The sequence below is a fragment of the Panthera tigris genome, chromosome A3, assembly GCF_018350195.1.
Source record: "Panthera tigris isolate Pti1 chromosome A3, P.tigris_Pti1_mat1.1, whole genome shotgun sequence".
NCBI classification, from domain to species: domain Eukaryota; kingdom Metazoa; phylum Chordata; class Mammalia; order Carnivora; family Felidae; genus Panthera; species Panthera tigris.
This window is the reverse complement of record NC_056662.1, coordinates 76,632,886-76,656,451: the sequence shown is the minus strand read 5'-3', so window position 1 is coordinate 76,656,451 and position 23,566 is coordinate 76,632,886.

Genomic DNA, 23,566 nt, shown 5'->3' with positions numbered 1-23,566 from the left:
CCCCTTTGTTATTTTCGCTGCAGAAGAATTGCATCTCCAAATGAAATGGCAGGCCACTTGTATTGAAACTTTGCCCTTCAAAGGCATTGGTCTTATTTATCTGAATTGAGCAGATGCTTTGCAATGCTAGCCCATTGTAACTGGACTGTTTGCTATTAGAACCTGAGTGAGATTTAAGCTAAACAGAAGAGCATAAATATGACATCCTATAGACATTCATGATGATCAACTGTGCTGTATCATCACCAGCCATTGCTACTTACTCATATAGGAAAAGAGGGAGAAAATACACTTGACATTGCTAAAAGGGGAACTATAGTCACTGGAAGGGAAGGTGAAGATGGAGTTTACACAGTTACTGGCTCTAGAGTACAACTCTGGGGTCTTAAGACACGATTAAATTACTGCAATGTATACATTCTGTTTACAGGCTCAACAATTCCCATCTCTTTCAGAGCTCCATAGTATATCTGGTACTTCTTTGGAGAGCAAAGATATCAGGCAGCTTTTGCTTAGGGACCGGGTGGGTTTTGTTGTTGTTGTTGTTGTTTTGTTTTTTTTTAAATCAGGTCTCCCAGATAACCATCACTAAGGAGAAGGTCTAGGTAACCATGGTGTGATGGTAATTCCATCAGATCCTGCTCTGATCTAAGACTGGTCGAAAGAAGGAACGCCTGTAAAACCCCTTCACCTCTTAGGGTGTCAAGATGCCCTCACTGTAAAATACGCAAGTTGAACTATGTGATTTTTTTTTTTCTTGTTGTTGTCGCTCCTTGCACAGCTATCGTGTTCTGAATCTCTGCATCCTTCCGTATTAACACTGCTGCTGGGTGGGATAATAGAAAACACCTTCCCCCTCCAGCCAGGGTAAGGGTCTAAAAATAAAGCAAAGAGCCCCCAGAATCATACAAACATTTCAGCAGCCAAATGAGCAGAGTGTCTCTTTCTGTTGCTGTGTTTTTAAGTCAACAATTATGTATGAAATTACTCCTGTGCACACAGAACAACAAAGGCATTTTGGGTCCATTTGTACAGGTGAGAAAATGGGTCAGCTATGTAACACTGAACCCCAGGTGTGCACATGGCAGAAAAATTCTGTCATCTATTGCTTTCATGGAGGACTTCTGGGGCAGGCTCAGAGCCCCACGTAGTCACTTGCCAAGGCTTTAATAATAGAACAGCTACAAGGAAAACTTCCCTAACCCTTTGCTCTGTTGAGAAAGGACTTAAGAATAAAAAGCATTTGAATGTTTTAAAAGCAACTGTGAAACTTAGTAAATGAGAAAATTAGAGAAAGGTCATTATAATATGAATGAATACCCTTAAAAACAAACAAACTAACCCCAAACCTTACTGTGCTTTTTATCTTTCCCAGAAAAAGAATGGTCAAATGCGTACAGAAGCAAACTCTACTTGTTAGCCATGCTGAGCAAAGCTGGATTTGTTCGCTCGCAGGAATGAAAAGCACAACAGTGAATCTTGGAGGCATTATTTCTTAGCAAAATTAGCATAACCCAGCACATCAGACTATTAAAATTTAAAAAGGATTTCAAACTGTCCTCGTATCATCAGCAGAGTCATGTCACAGATTTTTTTATTGGTTCGGCAAGCTAGGTGTAATTGTATCAATATTTTAACGCTTGATGCATATTGCCTGTGATACATTGCTTGCATAAATAAAAAGCACCAATATTCAATTGCCAATGAAATAATCACACATTCTAGATCTTTATTATATCATGCATTATTTAATTACAATAATCAGAGTCCTTTTGAAGGTAAAACAAGATTAAAAAGGTTTTGTTTTATTGGATCTATATATTTGATTTAAACTTTACATGTTAGCTTTACATTAAGAATTTATAAGGCATCAGTTCAAATGGTGCTATTATAAGAGTTTATTTCTTTTATAATTAGTACAGTACTCTTAAAGTACTCCGACTACGAGAGATAATATTTCAGTATTTTAATGAGCTTTTTAAGTGTAATTGATGTAACAATCATTGAATTACACATTTCTACCTGAAGAATAATGAAGGAAACATTTTAATGAGAAATTTAATCATTATTAGCAAATGATCTACTAAACTGCCATTTGCTGACATTTAAAAGCTTAATAGCAGAAAACTGTATTTTTCCTACATCTGCATCAACATCAATGGCGATTACTTTTCTGTTACTCTGATTTCCCAGGTTAACTTCCCACCGTCACTAATTTATTTATAAATTTGAGAAAACTTTCTTTAACCCACAGTTGTCAGACCCTTCCACAAAGTGTGGGGCTTGACACTTAGAGGGATAATTTAAATAAATTAGCCCCTTTTCCAGCCTTCAGCAGTTTTCAGCATAAAAAGGGCTCTTTCTTGTGAGTATTCATGCTTGCATCAGCTTGATTTTGATGAATGCCCTGCGAATTCCCTGATAGTACCTCAGACAGAGAGATCTTAGACCGATGTCAACAAGGGGTTTTAAAGCTCCCTCATTTCAAGAACACATCAGCATTCAGAGGGGGACAGACCTGAGTAAGAGGAGCCTACTATGCAGCTTTGCCAACTTCTGGGGCTGGGTTTTACTGCTGAGTTTACAGAAATCTCTGTGTCGTAGGGAGAGAGATTCAGAATGAAGACGTCAGAGTGGAGTCTGTAACACTGTGTTTAAGGGGGTATGAAAAGAATCACAAGATACTACTAGGTAGGCAGGAATTTATGTAGCCCATTGTAGGTTAAGAGAATTAGAAGAAAAGCTCAGCCTTCCAATGGAAGTCTCATGACCTTCCTTCTGATCTTTATCAGGTGTCCGTGTACATTGCTAGTTCGTTCCATAAAGGCCAGTCATTTCCAGGACTCCTCAATGGAGTGCTGCTTCTCTTGCTGTGTGATTTGTTAATACAAATCCCTTTGTTAATTTGTTAATACAAATACTATGGACTATGTCAATGGTCAATCTAGAGGACAGAGAGGAGTTGAGATAGACACACACTATTATGTATCCAATGCACAATGAGATTTCTTTCTTTCCCTTTCTTTCCCTCTCTTTCCTTTCCTTTCCTTTCCTCTCCTCTCCTCTCTTCTCCTCTCCACCCCTCCCCTCCCCTCCCTTCCCCTCTCTTTTCCTTTCTTTCTATTTCTCTTTCTTTTCCTTCCTTCCTTCCTTCCTTCCTTCCTTCCTTCCTTCCTTCTTTCCTTTCTGAGTTCTGAGTTCTGATTTGAAATCCTGACCATGGGCAAAAGAGAGGAAAGAGAAAATGCTAGTGTGACTCATACCAATGTCCTGATGATCACTAAAGTCCCTTTTAGTCTACAAATACTAGGTTTCCCCCAGCTACTAACTTTTTCCATCTCAGAATTCTCACAGCCCTTGCTTTTTTTCTGTCTCCTTGTAGAATTTGCTCGTTTCACTTTGCATTGCTGGTATGGACTGAATATTTGTGTCCCCCCTCCAAAATTCATATGTTGAAATCCTGCCCCCGGTGTGATGAAATTAAGAGGTGAGGCTTTGGGGAGGCCATTAGGTCATGAGGATAGAGTCCTTAAGACTAGGACTAGTGCTCTTACAGAGAAGACCCCAGGGAGCTCCATAGCCCTTTTGGCCCTGTAAAGACACAAAGCAAAGAAGGAAGCCTGAAACCCAGAAGACAGCTCTCTCCCAAACCTGACTGTGCTGGCACCCTGATCTCAGATTTCTAGCCTCCAGAACTGTAAGAAATACATTTCTTTTGTTTGTAAGCCCACAATCTATAGTAATGTGTTCTAGCAGCCCAGACTGACTGGGATACACACACTCAAAAAAAAAAAAAAACATTAGAATTAAAAAAAGAGAACTCATTTTTATTTCCCTTATAACTGAGGGAGCTAGATTCTATGGCTGATTCTCCACAGCTATTCTCAGTAGCTTGGTGAAAGCTCCAGCCCTGACAGTTTGTGCTGGGCACCACACCTGGGTGTCCAACATCAGGTCTTTCTAGCTTGTAAACGAGCAGACAACGATGATGTTAGTAAATGGCCTACAAGAGGTTAGAGCACTCATGGAACTATGGACAGAACATCTTTCAAGTAAAGGGCAGAGCTGAGAAACAGTGTGTCAGCTTACTTGTTGTTTGGGTGACCATGAGGCAGCAAGTGATTGTTGATACTGTTTATTATGGAAGATGTCGTTGCCAAAACTCCAAAAAACAAGGCTGACTTACTATATTGGACTATATTTTAAAATTTATTCACCAATCCATTCTGATCCTGCAGTGAAAAACAAGATTACAAAGGACTACTAATAAAGCAGATACCTTCTGCTAATTACACTATGATTATAAATCCTTAATACAGTTGCCTATAAAGGTGACCCATGTGTTACATCCAGAAAGGATACAGGATAGGATAGCACTGACATTTATTTTTTTATTAAAAAATTATTTTACATTTATTTTTTAGATTTGGATATATTTGTTCATAACTATAATATGTGTTCTTGGAGATACGGGACAACGTTCACATTATAATTTAGAATTAAATAAGCATATTTTTTCCAGATCTCCTATGTCAGAAGGAAATAAAGATGCAAAATCAAAGAAAACATAAGTGAATGTCTGGCTGGAAATATGAAGGGTATTTTCAGAGAAACTGGGTCAGGATTAGTTATTAGAAATTTGTACCAAAATAATATTAGGATGGTGTTATTTAGTTGTGATACTATATACTGAGCTATCAATATGAGCTACCCATATGAGCTACCAAATTTTTATTAACATACAAATATTTTGGTTTACAATTCAGTTATAGTGATATCTGTCCAATGGAGCAATTTCAGTAAGCTAGTCTCAGGAAAACAAGAGACGTACAACTTGTTACAAGTAGAAAGAAAGAAAGACAGAGTAGGGAGGGAGAGAGGAAGGAAGGATGGGGAGAAAGGAGGGAAGGAAGGAAGACTGAGGGAGAGAAAGAAGGAGAGAGAAAGAAGCTATAATGTGCAGCACTAAACCAACACAAATGAAAAATGGAGTGTTTTCTAGAATGTGGAAGAAGTTTTCCTCCTGAGAACATAATGCTCAGGACAAGAAACAGTTCTATTCAAATGGCAGCACAGTGGTAAAGGGCAAGTGCACAAAATGTATGATAGTTTTGGATGCACTTTAATTCCTTCAAGAGTGCCACCAAATATTCTAGTATTCGAAAGGGTGCCATTAATGAAAAAGGGCACATAGATATAAATCAAAGAAAATGAGAACAAGAATCAATTCAAGTGAAAAATACTTTTTGAACAAAAGCAACAGTATTATTTTAAGTATTTAATGATTCTCTTTACCCTAATCACTCATTTTTATCCATTGTATTGGGAACCCAAAGACTCTAACTCATCCAGTTTGCAAACCAGATATAAACAAATGCTACCTTTAAAATGCATTTCTAAAAGGATCCCTCCAAAGACTGGGGGAGCATGAGATGAAAGCTCATGAGAGTTAACAGTGCCCCTTCAGAGCAGCCTCATGTTGCTGCAACAAAAGTGGTCAGTGACAAGTTCCCCAAACAGCTGCTGGAGCCTGATTCCAATTCAGGAGATTCTACCAATTGCATGAAAGCTTATCAGAGAGGTCAGAAAGCATATTCAATCAAGTGAGTTCCCCTTTCTTTTTCTATCATTTAAGGAAAAACCCACCCTCCCCCCCCACCAATGAAAACCCCCTATGTAATCCCAAGTAAATAGGAGTCCAATTCAGGCTTTGCATCTACTTTGTTGGTGCATCATTCCCAGCTTTGATAAAATATTTGAGATGCATACATCTACACTTAAACTGCACACACACACTCACCCTAAATGACTATTGCTTGCTTGAGATACACATAATCAATTCTTTTTTGGGGGTAAACTCCTGTGTCCATTTATAGGAAAGAAGAATCACAACTTAGACTTTTCTCACTTTGAGCTTAAGTTTTCTTGTTGTCTTTATCTGAATTAATATTTCCTCCCCGCTTGATCTCTGCCTTCTCATGTCCTTTTTTTTTTCTTCAAGTCAAGCCCAAATCCTGTGGCTTTCCTTTGGTCATCCACAACTAGAAAGGAACCTCTCATCTTTAGAAATGTCACAGTACATTTAGTCTGTATAATTTATACATATCACAATATAGCACACTATTTATTGCCTTGTATCGATCATTAGTTTTAAAAATATAGATATTTTCTGTACAACTAGATTGTAAACTCCTAAAGGCAGGGCTAGGCCATATACTGCAGTTCTAAGAGAAAGGGACCCACATATTCTACTAACTATGCACCCTGAATAAATGCCCAAACCTCAGTATTCTCATCTGTAGCTGGGAATAATAGAAGGGTATGTCTCATCAAGTTGTTCTGAGAATTAAATAAGGTAATGCATGTGGCATAGTGCCTTGCATATAGGAAAGTGTTCAATAAAAGTTACCTGTCATCCTTGTTGTTAGTTATTGTCTGTTTGCTCCTCAGGGCCACTCTCTGAGTGCCTTGCACACCACACATATTCAATGCTGGTATTTTTGATTGCCTGATGAGTGGGTATCTATGGCTTTGGCCACGCAATACCTATTTCTCACTCAGTTAATGGTTCCCTAATTTCTCTCTGCCATTCCTCACTCATTAGTTCTTCCTACATACAGCCTTACCTCACGCAGACTTCCCGTGGCCTAGTGTAAGCCCATCATTCCACCAGACAGAGGAAGGTCCGTGATGCCCAGGGGTTGCCTAACAACCAAACTTCCTTTCAATTATTCTTATCTAGGAGTCATTCTGGGAAACCATTTAAGCATATCAAAGAATCACAGTCTTTTCCTAGATTTCACAAACCCCAAGGTACTGAGAGAACACCCTGATAATTAGCCATCCCAGAAGCCCTCAGGTCTAGGAAAGCTCAGACAGCTCTACGAACTTGTCCAGTTGGCCCTCCTATTTGTGGGCCTCACCATTTCACAGTCACTGGAGGTTCATCATTAATCATTCCAAGAGGGTGCCTCGCACATGTTGTTTGAAGGGTAGTAGGAGTTCCATTTGAACTCCAAAAGTGAATTCATCTGAGAATTTGGGCATGTGCAGGTATGTTTAAGAAATGGTGGTATGAGTTTCTTTCTGGTATATGTATTTACCTGAAGAATCAGGTCCTCCCGGGAAAGTGGAGATGTTTGTGCCAGAGCAGTGAACCACATCAAAAGAAGGGCTCCTCTGCCAAGATGAATGACTGAACCCCAGCACTCTGTGGCTACTATCCCACATGGGTTCCAGTCACATGGGTTTTTATTTTTGTAGTTCTGTGAATAAATCTTGCTTTCCCCTATTTGTCCTCCATGGATTAGATGAAATGTGACTTCCTTGGAATCCTGGGCTGGGATGCCTACAACAGGAGGGGGGACGAATACAAAGAACGCTGCACAGAACCTCCCTGAGTTACTCAGCGTTCAAGAAGTCAGCAGCAGTGGTAACAACTGTCCTTATCCTGAATGACACTGCCCTTGGAAAAGGGTACAGGGAATCTTGGCGCAGGCGTTGTTTGGCATCAGGCGTCATGGGGGGTGCCTTCAGGAGGTGAGGCCGTCCTGCCCTGGGGCTTCTGGTGTGTACAGTGGTCCTTAGACATCAGACACGAGGACAGTGGATGCCTTCTTCAGTGGCCATAAAGGCTGTTACCTCGACAGGTGCCAGTGACTGTCACCCTTTCAGCAGAGGCAGGAGAGGTGAGAAACAGGAGTGGAGGACAGGAAAATGAAAACACCTTACCCTCGAGAGAACTAGTGCAAAAAGCCAAAAATTGGGTGCTCCCTGGAAATTCCCAGCACCAGACTTGGGAGGAAGCCTGACTTTCTCATAAAGCATGTAGGGAAGGGAGCCAGGAGAACAGCCTTTGGTGATTCTTGCTGTGATTCTGGTCTTCCTCCGGACAGTCAAGGTCTGTGAGGCCTAGAGTTACATACGCCTGGAAGGGCAACATGCTCCGAAATGTGTGAAGATATGGCTCTGCTGGCCCCGACGTGAAAACATTAATTTTCAATTAAAAAAAAAAAGTGCTTTTTTTTTTTCTTTCCTTTTTCAAACCTGACATCCGTTTCAATGTTAACAACCTAAAGCCTTTCAAAACATGGTGTGAGGACTTAATGCTGTCTTTTGTAATTGCTGAAACTTTTATTGAAGATGTTTGGTCCTAAGCCCTGAAGATCAGGCATACAAAAGTGAGCGGTGCATTTAAAAGGCAAATGACCCCGTGAAATGTCAGGCCCGGGAACAATTTTGGAGCTGCAGTTGGTGAAAACTGACAAAAATGAGTACTACATGTAAGCAGTAAAACTTCTCACCAAGTCCTCAAAACTTTATACATGATTTTTGGAGCCTCAGATTTAGTTGTTTGTCTCTCAGATCAAAGCCATGGGTCTATTAAGAGAAATCTATGTCTATTTTTATGGCATGACTTCTGTTTACAGGAGCATAGTATAGAAGTGGTCTGTATACAGCCTTGGCCGTAAGTGCTATAAAGAGTAGCTGGGATTTGTGAGGGTTAGTATTATCAGGATAGACTCTCTAGCATCTTTTCTCACACACCTCATTTCTGCAAGGGACCACTATTGGTTATTCCTAGCAAACACCCATAGGGCACTAAGGTTGAGAATGCTTCTGGCCCATTGGTGTTCATAGTTCAAAACAGAAAATTCAGACTTTGGGTCCTGGATCTTTGTCCCCAACAAGAATGTTAACCTGTCGATGCTTCTGATGAAGATGGAGTAAAAGTGACCACATTTAACCTCTGCCTGAATAAAACTAAAAATACCAGATAATAATAATAATAATGATTTTCTAGGGGCACCTGGGTGGCTCAGTCGGTTAAGCATCTGACTTCGGCTCAGGTCATGATCTCGTGGTTCGTGAGTTCGAGCCCCGTGTCGGGTTCTGTGCTGACAGTTCAGAGCCTGGAACCTGCTTCAGGTTCTGTGTCTCCCTCTCTCTCTGACCCTCCCCCAACTCGCACTCTGTCTCTGTCTCTCTCAAAAATAAATAAACATTAATTTTTTTTTAAATAATGATTTTCTAGACATTAGCTATTGGGCAATGGGCAGTGATTCCTAAGCAATGGGAATAATGAGATGAGCCTACAACTGCCACTAACATAGGCTTTGAGAGGGTATTCAGTTGTTGGTAGAGGGAGGGGGGCACCCAGGCAGAGCCCAGCCAAATCCAAGGTTGAGGATACAGAGATACAGAGCCGGGTATGGGGAGACACAGGCAGCTAGAGCCCCCAGGACACCGTTCCAGACAAGAGAGAGCTGCCAGAGGAGGAAGACTCTTGGAGATCTGCAGAGCGGCTCTTGAGTATTTAGCAGAGTACTTACGAGCACAGGCCTGTGATGAAACTGAGGCCAGGGAAAGAAGCAATCAAAAGGATTAGAGAAAACACTGCCAGGTGCCCATACAGCGCTGGGAGAGTACCTGCTCCCACCAAGACTGAAAACCTCATAATTCACAGACCATTGTGAGGAGTGCACAGAAGTCTCTTGCCTCACTAGTGGGAGATAACCAGCCCTAGCCTAAACACTGCTCTGGACTCACTTAAAAATCTTAGAAGTAAGACCTTTCACAATTTCAAATTTCCAGGTAATTTAGTTGTGTCCCAGAAGAAAAGAGAAAAATGCTTATGGGACCACAAAAGTAACGAGCAACCAACAGGGTAAAAGATTACCAGATATGCAAAGTATCAGGAAAATGCTACCTTGATGCACAATGAAATCAATAAATTAAAACTAATCCCAAATAGACACAGATGTTAGTATCAGAAGACAAGGACATCAAACAGTTATTATGACTGTATTCTATACGTTCATGGAGTTCAGAAGAGGCATGGAGGGTAAAAAGACCAAAGACTCCTAGAGGTGAAACAAATCTAGATGGGCTTAACAGCGTATTAGTCATTGCAGAAGACAAGATTAGTGAATTTGAAGATGTAGCAATAAAAACCATTCAATGGGGCGCCTGGGTGGCGCAGTCGGTTAAGCGTCCGACTTCAGCCAGGTCACGATCTCGCGGTCCGTGAGTTCGAGCCCCGCGTCAGGCTCTGGGCTGATGGCTCGGAGCCTGGAGCCTGTTTCCGATTCTGTGTCTCCCTCTCTCTCTGCCCCTCCCCCGTTCATGCTCTGTCTCTCTCTGTCCCAAAAATAAATAAAAAACGTTGAAAAAAAAATAAAAAAAAAAAAAAATAAAATTAAATTAAAAAAAAATAAAAACCATTCAAAATAAAAGAGAAAAAAATTTAAAGCATCAGTAAGCTGAGGGACAACTTCTAGTTACCTTACATTGAAATCCTATAAAGAGAGAAAAGGGATGGGGCAAAAGAAGTTAGAAATAATGGATGAAATTTTTCTAAATTTAATGAAAACTAGAGAACACAAATCCAAGAATTTCAATGAACCCAAGTATAAGAAATATGAAGAAAACTACTCCAAAGTACATCATAATCAAACTCCTTAAAATCAATGATAAAAAGATAATAGTAAAAGCAGCCAGAAGAAGAAAAAAAAAAAACATATTCCACACCAGGGAACAAAGATGAGAATTCTATCAGATTTCTCTTTAGAAACAAAGTAAAGGGGAAACCGGTGGGGTCTTTAAAGAACGGACAGGAAAATGGCCCCATAAACCCAGAATTCTATACCTAGGGAAAAATACTTTCCAAAAATGAAGGTGAGACAAATATTTTTTTCAGATGCAAAAGAGCTGAAAAACTCAGGACTAGCAGTTCGACATTGTAAGAAATGTTAAAGAAAGCCCATTAGGAAAAAGGAAAATAATATTAAATTAAAAAGAATAGCTTGCATACGAAAGGAATGGAAAGCACTGGAAATGGCAACACACGAGTACGTATGTAAGAGTCTTGTTTCTTACTGATTAAATCTTTTTAAAAGACAACTGTTTCAACAATAATAATAGCAATGTGGTGTGAGGCATAAAACAAATGCATAAGAAATATGTATGACATCTGTGGCATAAGGACTGAGGGGGGCTCTGAAAGTATACTCTTGTAAGATTCTTATATTCTACAGGAAGTGGTATTGTAGCACCTTATGTAGAATATAGTAAGTTAAAAGATGTGTACCATAAGTCCTAAAGAAAGCATATACACAAAAGAGTTATAGCTAGTAAGCCAGCAAAAGAAGTAAAAATGGAATCATAATAATAAGTAGCCTAGAAGAAAGCAAAAGAGGGAGAAAAAAGTGAATAAAGAACAGATGAGACAAGCAGAAAACAAATGGAAAGATGATAGACTTAACTCTAACCATATCAACAATCACATTGACTGAAAATGATTTGAATGCTCCAATTAAAAGGCACAGATTGTCAAATTTAATTAAAAAAAGAAAAACTATGTGTCATTTATAAGAATCACAATTTAAATATAAAGAAACAAATACTTTAAAAGTAAAAGGATGGAAGAAGATATCCCATTCTAATGCTAATTAAAAGAAAGCTGGAGTGACTATGTTAATATCAAACAAAGCAGATGCCAGGGCAAAGAATATATCAGCAAGGGTAAAGAATGTCATATCATAATGATAAAAGACTCAGTTCATGAAGAGGACATAAAAATCTTAAATGTTCAGGCATCTAATAATAGAACTTCCAAACACACGAAGCAAAAAACTGAGGACTCCTTGGAGAAACAGACAAATACATAAGTACAATCTATGATTTCAATATTGCTTTCTCAATAGTTGATAGAACAAGCAGACAGAAAATCAGTAAGGACACAGAGACCTTACTACAATAGTATCAACCAAATTGACCTAATTGAGATATATATGTATATACACTCCACCCTATAAACATTAGAATATCCATTCTAATACATACCAAGATGAACCATATTCCAGGCCACAAAACATGTCTCAGTAAATGTAAAAGGATTCAAGTCTTGCAAAATACGTTTTCTAATCATGAGAAAATTAAATAGGAAATCAAAACAAAAATTTTTCTGAAAAGTTCCCTTACATTTGGAAACTTTAACACATTTCTAAATAAACCATAGATCAAAGAGGAAATCAAAAGAAAAACTAGAAAGTAATTTGAACTTAATGAAAATGGAAACACCACGTATCATTAATTTGTGTGCCCAGTAAAGCAGTACTGGGGTGGGAGGTGGGTATTAATATCATGAAATGTCTGCATTAGAAAAGAAGAAAGATCTTAAATTAATAAACTCACTGTCCACTATGAGAAATAAAAATACCACCACACACATAAAAATAGGATAAATTTAAAAAGTAAGCCAAAGGAGCGAAATAATAAATATCAGAACAGAAATCAATGAAATGGAAAACAGAAAAATAGGAGAGGAAAATCAATGAAACAAAAACAGGTCCTTTGAAAAAAATCAATAAAATTGGGACACTTCCGGCCAGACTAGTTAGTAAAAAACAGGGAGAAAAGGCATAAATTACTAATTTTAGGAAAGGGAGAGGCGGTGTCATTAAAACTTTCCATACATTAAAAGGATATGGGAATATTATATCAACTTTATGTCAATAAATTCAACAACTTATACAAACAGGAAAGTTCCTTAAAGAAACAAACTACCAGAACTCACTCAAGAAGAAAAAGATAATGTGAATAAGTCTATGCATATTTTAAAATAGTATTTTTAAGTTTTAAGCTTTACCGCAAAGAAAATTCCAAGACAAAATGACTTCACTGTTGAATTCCAAACATGTAAGAAAATAATATCAATTTCACACAAATTCATCCATAAAATTGAAATGGAGGAATCATTTCCCATCTCATTTTATCACCCCAATAATAGAACAAAAGATAGATATTATAAGAAAACTACAGATCAATGTTCCTCATGAACACGATACAATTTGTTTTAATTAGCAAATGGAATTTGCTGGAAAGATTTTGCTTGATGAACAAAATAAATCAAAGCTAGTAAAACCACACAGAGTAAGGTCTATGATGGTATCACGTTGTCAACTCCTCCAGTAAAATAGCATTTTATATAACTAAGTTTCTCATTTCCACAAAGTCAAAAAAGCAGTAATTCTCTTCATTCACTAAAGTGACCATGCTTTGGATATTGAGGAGGGATAAAGTAGTGGTTAGAACACAGATTCTGAAGTCAGACTGCCGGGGATTAAATTTCAGCTCCACTTCTTACTACCTTTATAACTTGTGAACATCGCTTAACTTCTCTACACATCAATTTCATCTGTCTTAAAATGGAGATGATCTATCTCTTTCTCATAGGGATGTTGTGAGAAAGAAATGATTTAATCCTTATAAAATGTAGAGAACAGTGGAGTGCAGCATGGAGAACACAGTAAGGCTCGCAAAGGCTAGCAAGGAACAGTGGCAGAAGTAGGAGTGACTGTGTCATAGGAATAGCCATGAATGACAGACATTGAACAGAGTTTGGAAGAATTTTACACTTGGTGTTACGCCAGGAAGACATTGAGGGACAAGCACACTACTAACAGGCAACAGTGTAAACAAGCACTTAGTAGCCAAAAGGTTATTGGTATTTTCCATAAACTGTGATTAAGATAATACATGTTGAGGGGCACCTGGGTGGCTCAGTTGGTTAAGTGTCCGACGTCGGCTCAGGTCATGATCTCACAGTCCATGAGTTCAAGCCCCATGTCAGGATCTGTGCTGACAGCTTGGAGCTTGGAGCCTGCTTTGGACTGTGTGTCTCCTTCTCTCTCTGTCCCTCCTCCAGTCATGCGTGCGTTCTCTCTCTCTCTCTCTCTCTCTCTCTCTCAAAAATAAATAAACATTAAAATTTTTTTTTAAAAAAGATAATGCATGTTGAGGGCAGAATATATTTTTAGGACATGTGGGGAAAGGGAAAAAGAGGAAGTGGTAAACAAGATAGGAGTTAAAAGCTGGAAATTGAGACCAGATCATGAAAAGCCTCCTGTGCCATGCAAAAGCAGTGCAATTGGATCCCGGTGAAGACAGAAAACCATTGAAGAATTTAACACGAGAGCATCATAGGCAGGTAAAATGGATCCAGGAGAAGAAAGCAGAAGTCAGGAAAACTTGCTATGATGTTGTATAAGTTTCCTTTTGCTGTTTGTAACAAACTGCCACAAATTTAGTGGCTTAAGACAACACAAATTTATTTTCTTTGAGTCCTTGTGTTAGAAGTCTGGCACCAGTCTCACTGGGCTGAAATCAGGTGGTTGGTGGGATTTCCTTCCTGCTGGAGGCTGTGGAGTAAATTCACTTTCTTGTCTTTTCTAGCTTCCAGAGGCCACCTGCTTTCCTTGGTTTGTGGTCCCTTCCTCCATCTTCAAAGCCAGTAATGAGACCCTCTCATCACACATCACTCTGGCCTGTTATGCTACCTCTTCCACTTTTAAAGACCCCCGAAATTCAATTGGACTCACTCCTGTAATCCAGGATAATCTCCCTATTTTAAGGTTACCTGATTAGCAACTTTAATTACATAGGCAACCTTAATTTCCCCTTGCCATGTAATGTAACATAATCATAGGGTTTGGTGACTAGGACACGGACAGCTTCAGGAAGCCATTATGCTTCCTACTACAGAAGTTATTACAAAATCTCAGGTAAGACAGGGTATGGGTTTGAACAAAGGTGGTGGTAATAGAAACAGATGGGAAGGAATACATTAAAGAGTGTCTTTAGATGCATAAGTAAAAGAATACATACATTCATTTGGGTGGGTCTGGAGGGTACAGAGGACATGAGGGAGAATGGGAGATTACAGATGTCTCCTAGTTTATTAAGTTTAAAAAACTGGTGAAAGACGATGTCATTAATTACTGTGAATACAGTTTCCACTGTGTGATTTATAAAGTCCTCATAGAATGTTAGGAGTAAGATGCCCACAAGGTTGCTGGAAATTGGGTCTGTAATTCAGGAAAGCAGTAATACAGCTGACCAAGATCTGAGCATTGGACATGTAATATTGGCATGAAGTCTCAGAATAGCTGCTATAAATTACCAAGCATCCTAAAGACATAACACGCACATACTCACACTCGATATTCAGTAGCTTTCATTGGTACTAACTGGTACTTAACATGACAAAGTTAAGATCTATCTTAAGAACAAAATGTAAATGATCTACTGTATCTGCAACTGAATCTTGACAGGGAGCACATAAGAGGAGCAAAGACTTACGAATATAATGGTGAACGCTTATAGAGGTGGCATTTCCTAGCCCCCAAAATGTGGAAATGCCAGCTGGTAAGGAAATGTTCTACTCAAAGAAGCGAAGAATTGTGACATGGGCTGCAGCCCGTGACTGTCCAGCCCCAGATTCTCATGTTTTGTCTCTCACAGGAACACCAGGAGACTATATTATTTTTCCCACTTCAAACCATGTTTCTATTTAAGATTTGGGCATTTCCCCATTTTGTGAGAGGCTTCAGCTCTATCTGTCTTTAAAAGGCACTGTTGTACATGGGAAATCTCTGCAAGTTCCCATTGATTTTGCTGTGAACCTAAAACTGCTCTAAAAAAAATAAAGTCTTTAAAAAAGTTAGTATCTAAAGCATGATAACATCCTGCTTCAGGATATTGCTCCCAAAGCCCAGGGATTTTCAAAATAAATAATTTATTTTATTCGTTAAGAAAACAGAAGTGGTATGATAATATACTAACAAATAAGGGTGATCTTTTAGAATCCTCTCTAATAGAAAAGATCTGAAGTGTTGTATAGATCTGTTAATTCACAGCAATGCAAACGGTGTGCAGTATAAACCATGAGTAATAAAACATCCTGTAACAAAAACTTAGAATTCCATGTAAATGGCTGCGGGGTGGTTGGGAAGGCAGGGTGGAAATGTCCATTTAAATATAGGACCTTGATTAATTTTCTTCTGTAGTGAAACCATAATAACCAAAAATAAGCTCACTGATGTAGCTGTAGTGACATATGAGTTGGAACGCATGGCGTGTACAAAGGTGAGTAATAAAAGTGAAGCAAACGAGCAAAAATATATCAAAAATGACTAAAATTATGTGTTTTCATTGTTAAGAAGTGTAGTGAAATTCTCATCTGGTGAATTCCAATTCAGCATTTACTTGATATATCTTTTATAATTTTCACTCTAATTATAATGAAAATCATTTTTCAATGTAATTTTGTAATAAAAATGTTTCTTTATTTCTCATTACATAAGAACACGATCTTGTACAGTTACTGAGCAGACTTATAATATGCACACTGTATCTTCCCTTTCTTACCATTTAATCTCTTCATAGTCTACAGATGTCAAGAGGTTCAGATTAAGCTTGTTAAAGATCTGCTTCACTCGAACTCACTGATGATTATTTATTTAGCAGTTTTATGTAACCCTGTCATTGATAAGCACTCTATTAATTTGCCGAGGGACAAATCAACACTAGTTATTTTTCTACTGGCTATTAGACTCGGTGCTGCTGTTTGTTACAAACCACTTGCCAGTTAATTATAAATTATGGGTCCTCTTTGCCTATATTAATTGATATCTCCTCTGCCTTTGTAATACTAGACAAATAAATTGAAGGCAAGATTTATTAAGCAGTGTATGTCTTGTGTCTCTTGATTAGTATTCTTTACTTTTTTAACATTTATACTTGTTTATACAGATTTGACACACCAATGCATTAGAGAAATGATCTTTGGGGTGTTTTGTACTAAAGAGAGAAAAAAGATTTAATGGGCTTCCTACAAATTTATTTCAAGTGACCCACGACTCATTGTATACAATTCCTAAAATGCCTTTTGACTTTGTGCTATAGACTAGTGATGGCAGCTTCCCAAATATGCAAAAGATAATATACAAATAGTTGTAACCCTATGTATGTTATTTGCTATAAGGTAAACAAATATGTAGTATATGTAACTTAAAATCTATATCACTTTACACATGCAATAACCAATGTCTTTTTCCTTCACTTTACTGCCTACATATATGCATTCTATTACACATGCTTTTCCATATACGTGGAGACCTTTTAAATTCTTCTCATTTAAACAATCTGTAGGTGTAATACATAGTGACAAAACAATAAACTATAGCCAGTTTTAATTTTCAGAAGCATGAATTATGGATGGCACTTGCCACAGGACATGCACCTTTCCATTTGCAGCTCACAGAGGAGCCGGAGTCAGAATTTAGGCCAGGTAGGGAGGAAAAAAAAAAAACATTATACAAAAGAAAGTCTTAATTCGTTTGCTCCCTGGACAGTATCAAACATTGAAGAATTGCAAATTTAATGGGAAGGATTACCCCAGAGGGTCATTGGACTATATTCTGATTTCAAAGGGCTTCAGAACTTAGCTATCTGCCGAAAGATCTGGGTCTCTGAAATCCTAATTTTATATATAGTTTTTCCACTTAATTGACAATTTTGACCCAAGTTACGTTTGCAATATCTAGAATTCCTAATAATTCCCCATCTGACATAAATCTAGCAAATGGACAGTGAGCCCACTGGGGTAGGTGGGTTGTTTTTCCATCAGTTCTCATGGGAAAGAAGAGATATATTGGTCAAGCAGATCTGTTCCTATTTTCAACTCACACATAATTGAATCCCTTCTCCAACATTTTCATGTTTGAAGATTTAAAGACTCCCCAATTAGAATTTAGAAGAAGCCTTTAGAGTAAAATTAGCTAGCTCATTCAGAAAACATGCACTCTGCTAATGTGCTGTGAAACTGACCTTGAGCCACTTTTTAATAATGAGATTTCAAGAATCATCTTCTCCTACATAGCATGCTACCTTTTGTTAGCTGTTTCTGGGCACACCTCCCAATGGATGTCATGAGTGATAGAATTTCCTGATAGCCTTGATTCATTTGATTATGCAGAAAATATGCTATTAATCACCCCTCAACAATTTATTATTTTGTCTGTATATCCTCCATGTTACCCTTCGTACCATTTACCATCTCACTGCTCAAAATCTCTGTCCCCCACAGTCAAACAAGATCTGAGAGAATTAGATTTAAGTTATTAGTTACAACTTGAAATTACTTTGATTAGCAGTGGATTGGGGTTGACACTAACCTCTCAAATAAATCATTTTTGATTATTCACATTTCACATATTCACATCACTTTTGAACCCAATTACATGGTTAATCCATTGTTTGCCAAACTACAGTGCACTTTTTTTTTTTTAAATGCTTCATACTACATACCCTAACCCAGTGGCTCTCAACTGGGACAAATTTATTCCCCTGTGAACATTTGGCAATGTCTAGAGACACCTATGGCTGTCCAATATGGGGGAAGGAAAGGGACTGCCACTGGCATGTAATGGGTAGCAGACAGAGATAATATCAGACATTCTACAATGCAAGAATAGCCTCCAAAACAAAGGAGTACTGGTCCCAAATGCCAATAGTGATAAGGCTAAGAAACCCTACTCTGACTCCTCAAAATAAACCCTACCCTACTTTCTTAAAGGGGCATTAATAACTAGAGCAAGAGTTTGGGGGAAGAAAGTTTAGAAATCTAATACGACTACATTTTCTAATTTTGGGTGACTCATAGAAGTTGCCCAATTTTCTCACTGATAAGCAGACTGACCTGATATACTCAGGCAACACTGGGTTTAAAACGTTTCCACTTGGGAATGGAAATGAATCTGTGAAGCTTGCCGTGTGTTACCTCAAGAAAATATTATCAGAAATTCATTCAAGGGGAATATTCAACTCTATTCTATTCAACTCAGATAGTTGAATTAGGAGCTCTGACCTGGTCAGTGGGAAGAGTGGAAGGTTATGAGTTATATAGACATTTGAGGCAATCTGGTCATGGGGGCAACATGCAGAAGAGGAAGCATGGGTGGATAAAAGGACATGAAGTGAATTATAGTGCACCTGGGAAAATAGGACGATTTACTAATCTGAGATAGGAATGCTTTCATTCAGCAACTGTTTACTGACATCCAGTGGGTATAAAGTACGATATACTATAACAGTTGTCTTCAAACCTTTATTTCTCCACCCCAAAAGTATTTTTAGCATATAACTATGTATAATGATATATATACATATATGTAATATATGTAAATTCAAATATTCAATATTAGTAAAACATAATTTCTCATTTAAAACTATGAATAGATGCTATGATATTACCTAATGTTCTAATATCAAATATGATCTTTACACAGCCTCAACATGCACACCTCATTGTGGAGACTGATGCACGAGGACATACAAATCGAATTTTTTAAGTGTGTCCCTATCAGATGAGGATCTTGAGGTTGGTGATTATGTGTTTTCTTTTTTTCCTTCGTGTTACTAGTGCTCATAACAAAACAGGGATTCGATCCCTGTTTTATTTAGTGAATAAATGGAGTTGACCTATAAAGAGCTGATCCAGTAGGATGAAATACGTTATGTACACACATACCATGAGGCAGAATCGTAAGGGAGTAGCGACTAGGGAAAAAGCAGATTCGTCTCTGTTGGAGACTTTTCCAAGATCTACTTTGAAGCTTGGCCAGGAAACCCATAAATTTTCTTTCTATTATTATTTCCCTTTCTTAAGAGGTCCTTGGGTTAGGACCGTGTTTCCTCTTATGTAAGAGGGCTCAAATAAGCTTTATAAGACCCAATTAAGCTGATTCCACATTACATGTAAATCTAATGTCGGACCCCATTGGATTCCTAGATTCCTCCAGTATTAAAAAGAAACCATCCAGTTAGGAACCATATAAACAAACCCCTCTCTCTCCAAAATGAGTTTAATTCTTTAAGTCAGGAGGGAGTCTTTGTCTCCTTTCTTCTTAAACTAGTAACTTTTCCAGTTAATCAGTAACCATGCTTGACATATCATGCAAGAATTTTGGCCATCAGTTTAGCACTTTAAGTTGTTTGGAAAAATTGTGTGTGTCCTTTGGCACTGTTTTGCTTGTTGGAGTTTATAAACAAGTGGACTAGGCTGGAAGGTGAGTATAGCCTCACTTTGGATGAGCAGGGAATTTTCTGCAGAGTGATAAAATAGTCATCACCACCCTACTTCTGCAACAAAATAATTTTACTGACTTACTCGCTGATTTGGCTCTAAAGTGTGTTTGTAATATGGAACCTCCATATTTAGTATAAATACTCAAGGAAAGCTGAGTAACTCTTGAATTATTAGTTCTCTATTCCCTGAAAATAAGTTGGAGAAATAATCTTTTACTAACAGAGTCTTTAGCTTTCTCTTACCTTAGAGGACCAAACCCACTATTTGCCATATTCCCTCTTTCCCATTTTCTTTTACACATTTGTGACATTCACTGAGCACACACTATGTTCTTTGAGATTCCATAGATTCTGCCAACCCTGAAAACACCGTTTCCTAAAGTTGTCTGAACCCGCAAGTGTTATGCAGCCAAATGTCTTCATATAAAGTCTCCCCTTTTGTATAATTTGCTGGACAGAACTATCAATGACAGAATCGTGAATTTGTAGGATCAAAAATTAGCTGATTAAATCTGCTTATTTACTTACAAACATTAATGTGGATTGAATGCCTGGCACATTACACACTATATAATAACCTCCCAAAAGAGATACTATTATTATCTCTATCTTAAAGGTAAGGAAACCGAGAAACAAGAGATTTTAGATATCTTGCCAAGGAGCAGAATCTACATTTATACAGAGGTAAATATAATATTGAATTCATTATTACATGAAAAACCAGTCCACTTAAAAGCCACTGTACATCTGATGGGGCTTTAGAGTTTGATTGCAGAATTTTCTGAAAGGGGGTTGTTTGGGATGTAATTAACATGACAAACAAGGAAAGACACAAGTTTAGCAAAAAGAGCACTTTGAGTGGATAAATTTCTCTTTCACTTTTTTTTTTTTTTTTTTTTTTTTTTACATGAGAAAGCCTGGATAAAAAGCACATAAAATAACTGCTGACTGAGTGGAGCTCTTGAGCTAAGGACTTGTGCTGTGAAAATCCTACTTTGTCTAGCAAACACCACGAAACAGGAACCTTGAAAGAGGAACGTTCATTTTTCTCACTCTCTAAACAACAACAACAATAACAACAACAACAACAACCTCAGCTCTGAACCCATGAGCTCTCTGACAATGGTGAAAGTCACATGTGTCACATGTGCTAGGGAGGAATAGAGAGGCAGGGCTTCCACTCCTTGAACGGGCTCCCTCTCACTCCCAGCAGCTGAGTCTAACTAGGAAAGCTGAATGGATGCACGAACATCACTTACTAAGGCACCTTTGGGCTGGGTGGTAGGTCCAAATGGATGACCCAAATCCTCTCACATCAATCATTTCGGAACTCCTCCCATGGTGGAGGCAGGAATTTCATGTCACGGTCTCTTGACACAAAGCCAAAGAGGATACATGACTGTATGCCAATGTCATCATTTTAAATCACAATCACATTCAAGAAAAAAAAAAATCAAACATAGTGACTAGTACTACTAGGATTTGGAGGCAGCAGCAGTTGCTTTTTAAGGGGCCTACAATTTAGTGACAGAAACACCATGGGCTCTGGAGTAGTACAGAACCTTCTTCAAATGGTAACTGAAATCTACTAGCTGTGTAAGATTGGGTAATTTTACCTCTCTGAGCAACTGTTTTTCCTCTTGTAAAATAAATGCAATTCTTACCTCTTGGGACTTGAGATTAAACGAGACAACAAGGTAGCACATTAATTTGCATACAGCGAATGGTTTTTTAAAAAAGTGTGAATTTTAGTATTGCATTAGTCAAGATCCTCCAAAAAACAGATGCCGAGATGGGATTCCATGTATAAGAAATTTATGAGAGGAAATGCCTGTGCAGGAATATGGGGAGGGAGGCAGGAGAGGCTGGGAGAGCCTTCAGGCCATGATGTGAGTGACCCCAAGTGAAGGAGAGAAGGAAGACTGAGTGGAAGAATCTTAAACTGTCATGCATTTATTTCTAAGGAAAGTCTGGCAAAGTCATCATACAGTCCTTGAGCCAGATTGGCCCATCAGGGGATCCTGAACCTCCTAGGAATGGGCAGGCCTCAATAACAGTGCCGTGCTTCCTCATGGGCTAGATACCCAACACGGGAAGCACAGACTCATATGGTGATGGATCACCAATATAGCAGTCGAGGCCCTGGGTCAGTTACCTTCCTTGCAGTCATAGAGATATGCCTTCCTGGTCACCACAAGTATTATCCAATGCAGATCCCTGGGCAAACCATGTTATTGCTTCAGAAAAGGTAAAAGGGGGTGAAAAAAAAATAGAACAATATTACATAGGGTAGTAATACCTCAGGACATTTTTAAGGTTATATATTTGTTTTAAAAACGGGACTGAAGTCACAGTATGCAAAAGGATGCCATTTCAAATTCTCAGCTGATTCCTGTTGGGATTACAAGCAAGTTACGAAAACAATGTTTAAAAACTGCTTTCGATCACATTTAAAAATTTTAAGTAAAATTAAAAACTGCTCTCAATCAATCTTTTCCTACTTTTAACTGACTTTCATGAAGAACTAGATCCTAGATTTCCTTAAATTTATTATTTTTCATTCTTTCCTTTCTCTGCCTTCCTTTTTTTCCTTCAGATTACATGAATAAGTGGTTTGTAGCCTCTTTCTGGTCTTGCATCAATTTGAGAACCTGAGGAAAACCAGTGATCTTCTCTAGCACCCCCCAAATGCACATCCATTCATATAAAATAAAGGGTACAATTCCAGAGGGTTTGTGGGTCCTGTAGCACCCAGCAGAGGCAAGACTTCCCAGCACTTAAACAGTGCTTAAATTTATAAAGCTACTGACCCACGTGATTCTAAAATATCTTACAATTCTTGGACTACCTAGTTCTGTGGAATAAGATAACCAGCCAGTTATTCCTATGATGACATCTTGCTTTTTGAGTTCAAAATCTCAATGCACACAGAGGCATTGTTTGACCAAGCTATACTGAACGGGAACACCCTGTGTGGTAAACAAAGTGCTTGTCCGAGTGAGGAGTTCTTTCTTAGTCCTTCGTTTCTCCATGCAATATGTCCAAATTGGGTTGGGTCACATGCTAGGTAAATTGAATTATGCTTTAAGGTCCTTCATTTTAATATATTTTAATTTAGCATTACACTACATTTCTAGGTCTGGCACTGTAAGTGTCTGTTACCACACATTTGGCTTTTTTTTTCTTAGTTAAATGTTTATGGTGTAGACCTCCCTCCTCCTCTTGGTAGATGAACATGTTTCTTCTTGCTTTCTCGTAGCTCATCAATGCATCAGCCTTTCCAGTAGTAATTATAAATTAGATGGACAAAATGAGGGGGAAAAAGGGAAGACTCTAATGAAAATTCAGCCACCACCCTGAATTCATTGAGCCTAGATTCTCAGGCAGAAGCTGTGTGAAACACAACATTCATCACATAACTGGTGTTGGACCCACACAACACCTGTGTATGAGGGGGTGAATTAATTATTTTGCGGGGAGCCAACTACTTTTCTAGCAGTGGATGCCTCCAATTACTCAGTCTCCAAAGGGCCTGCCCAGCCTTGCCACTTTAACTCTTCATTTTCTTTCTTTTGGGGGTTAGAGCCAACGCTTCAACCTGGTGCTTTTTTTCAACTAAAGAACATGGTAAATGACA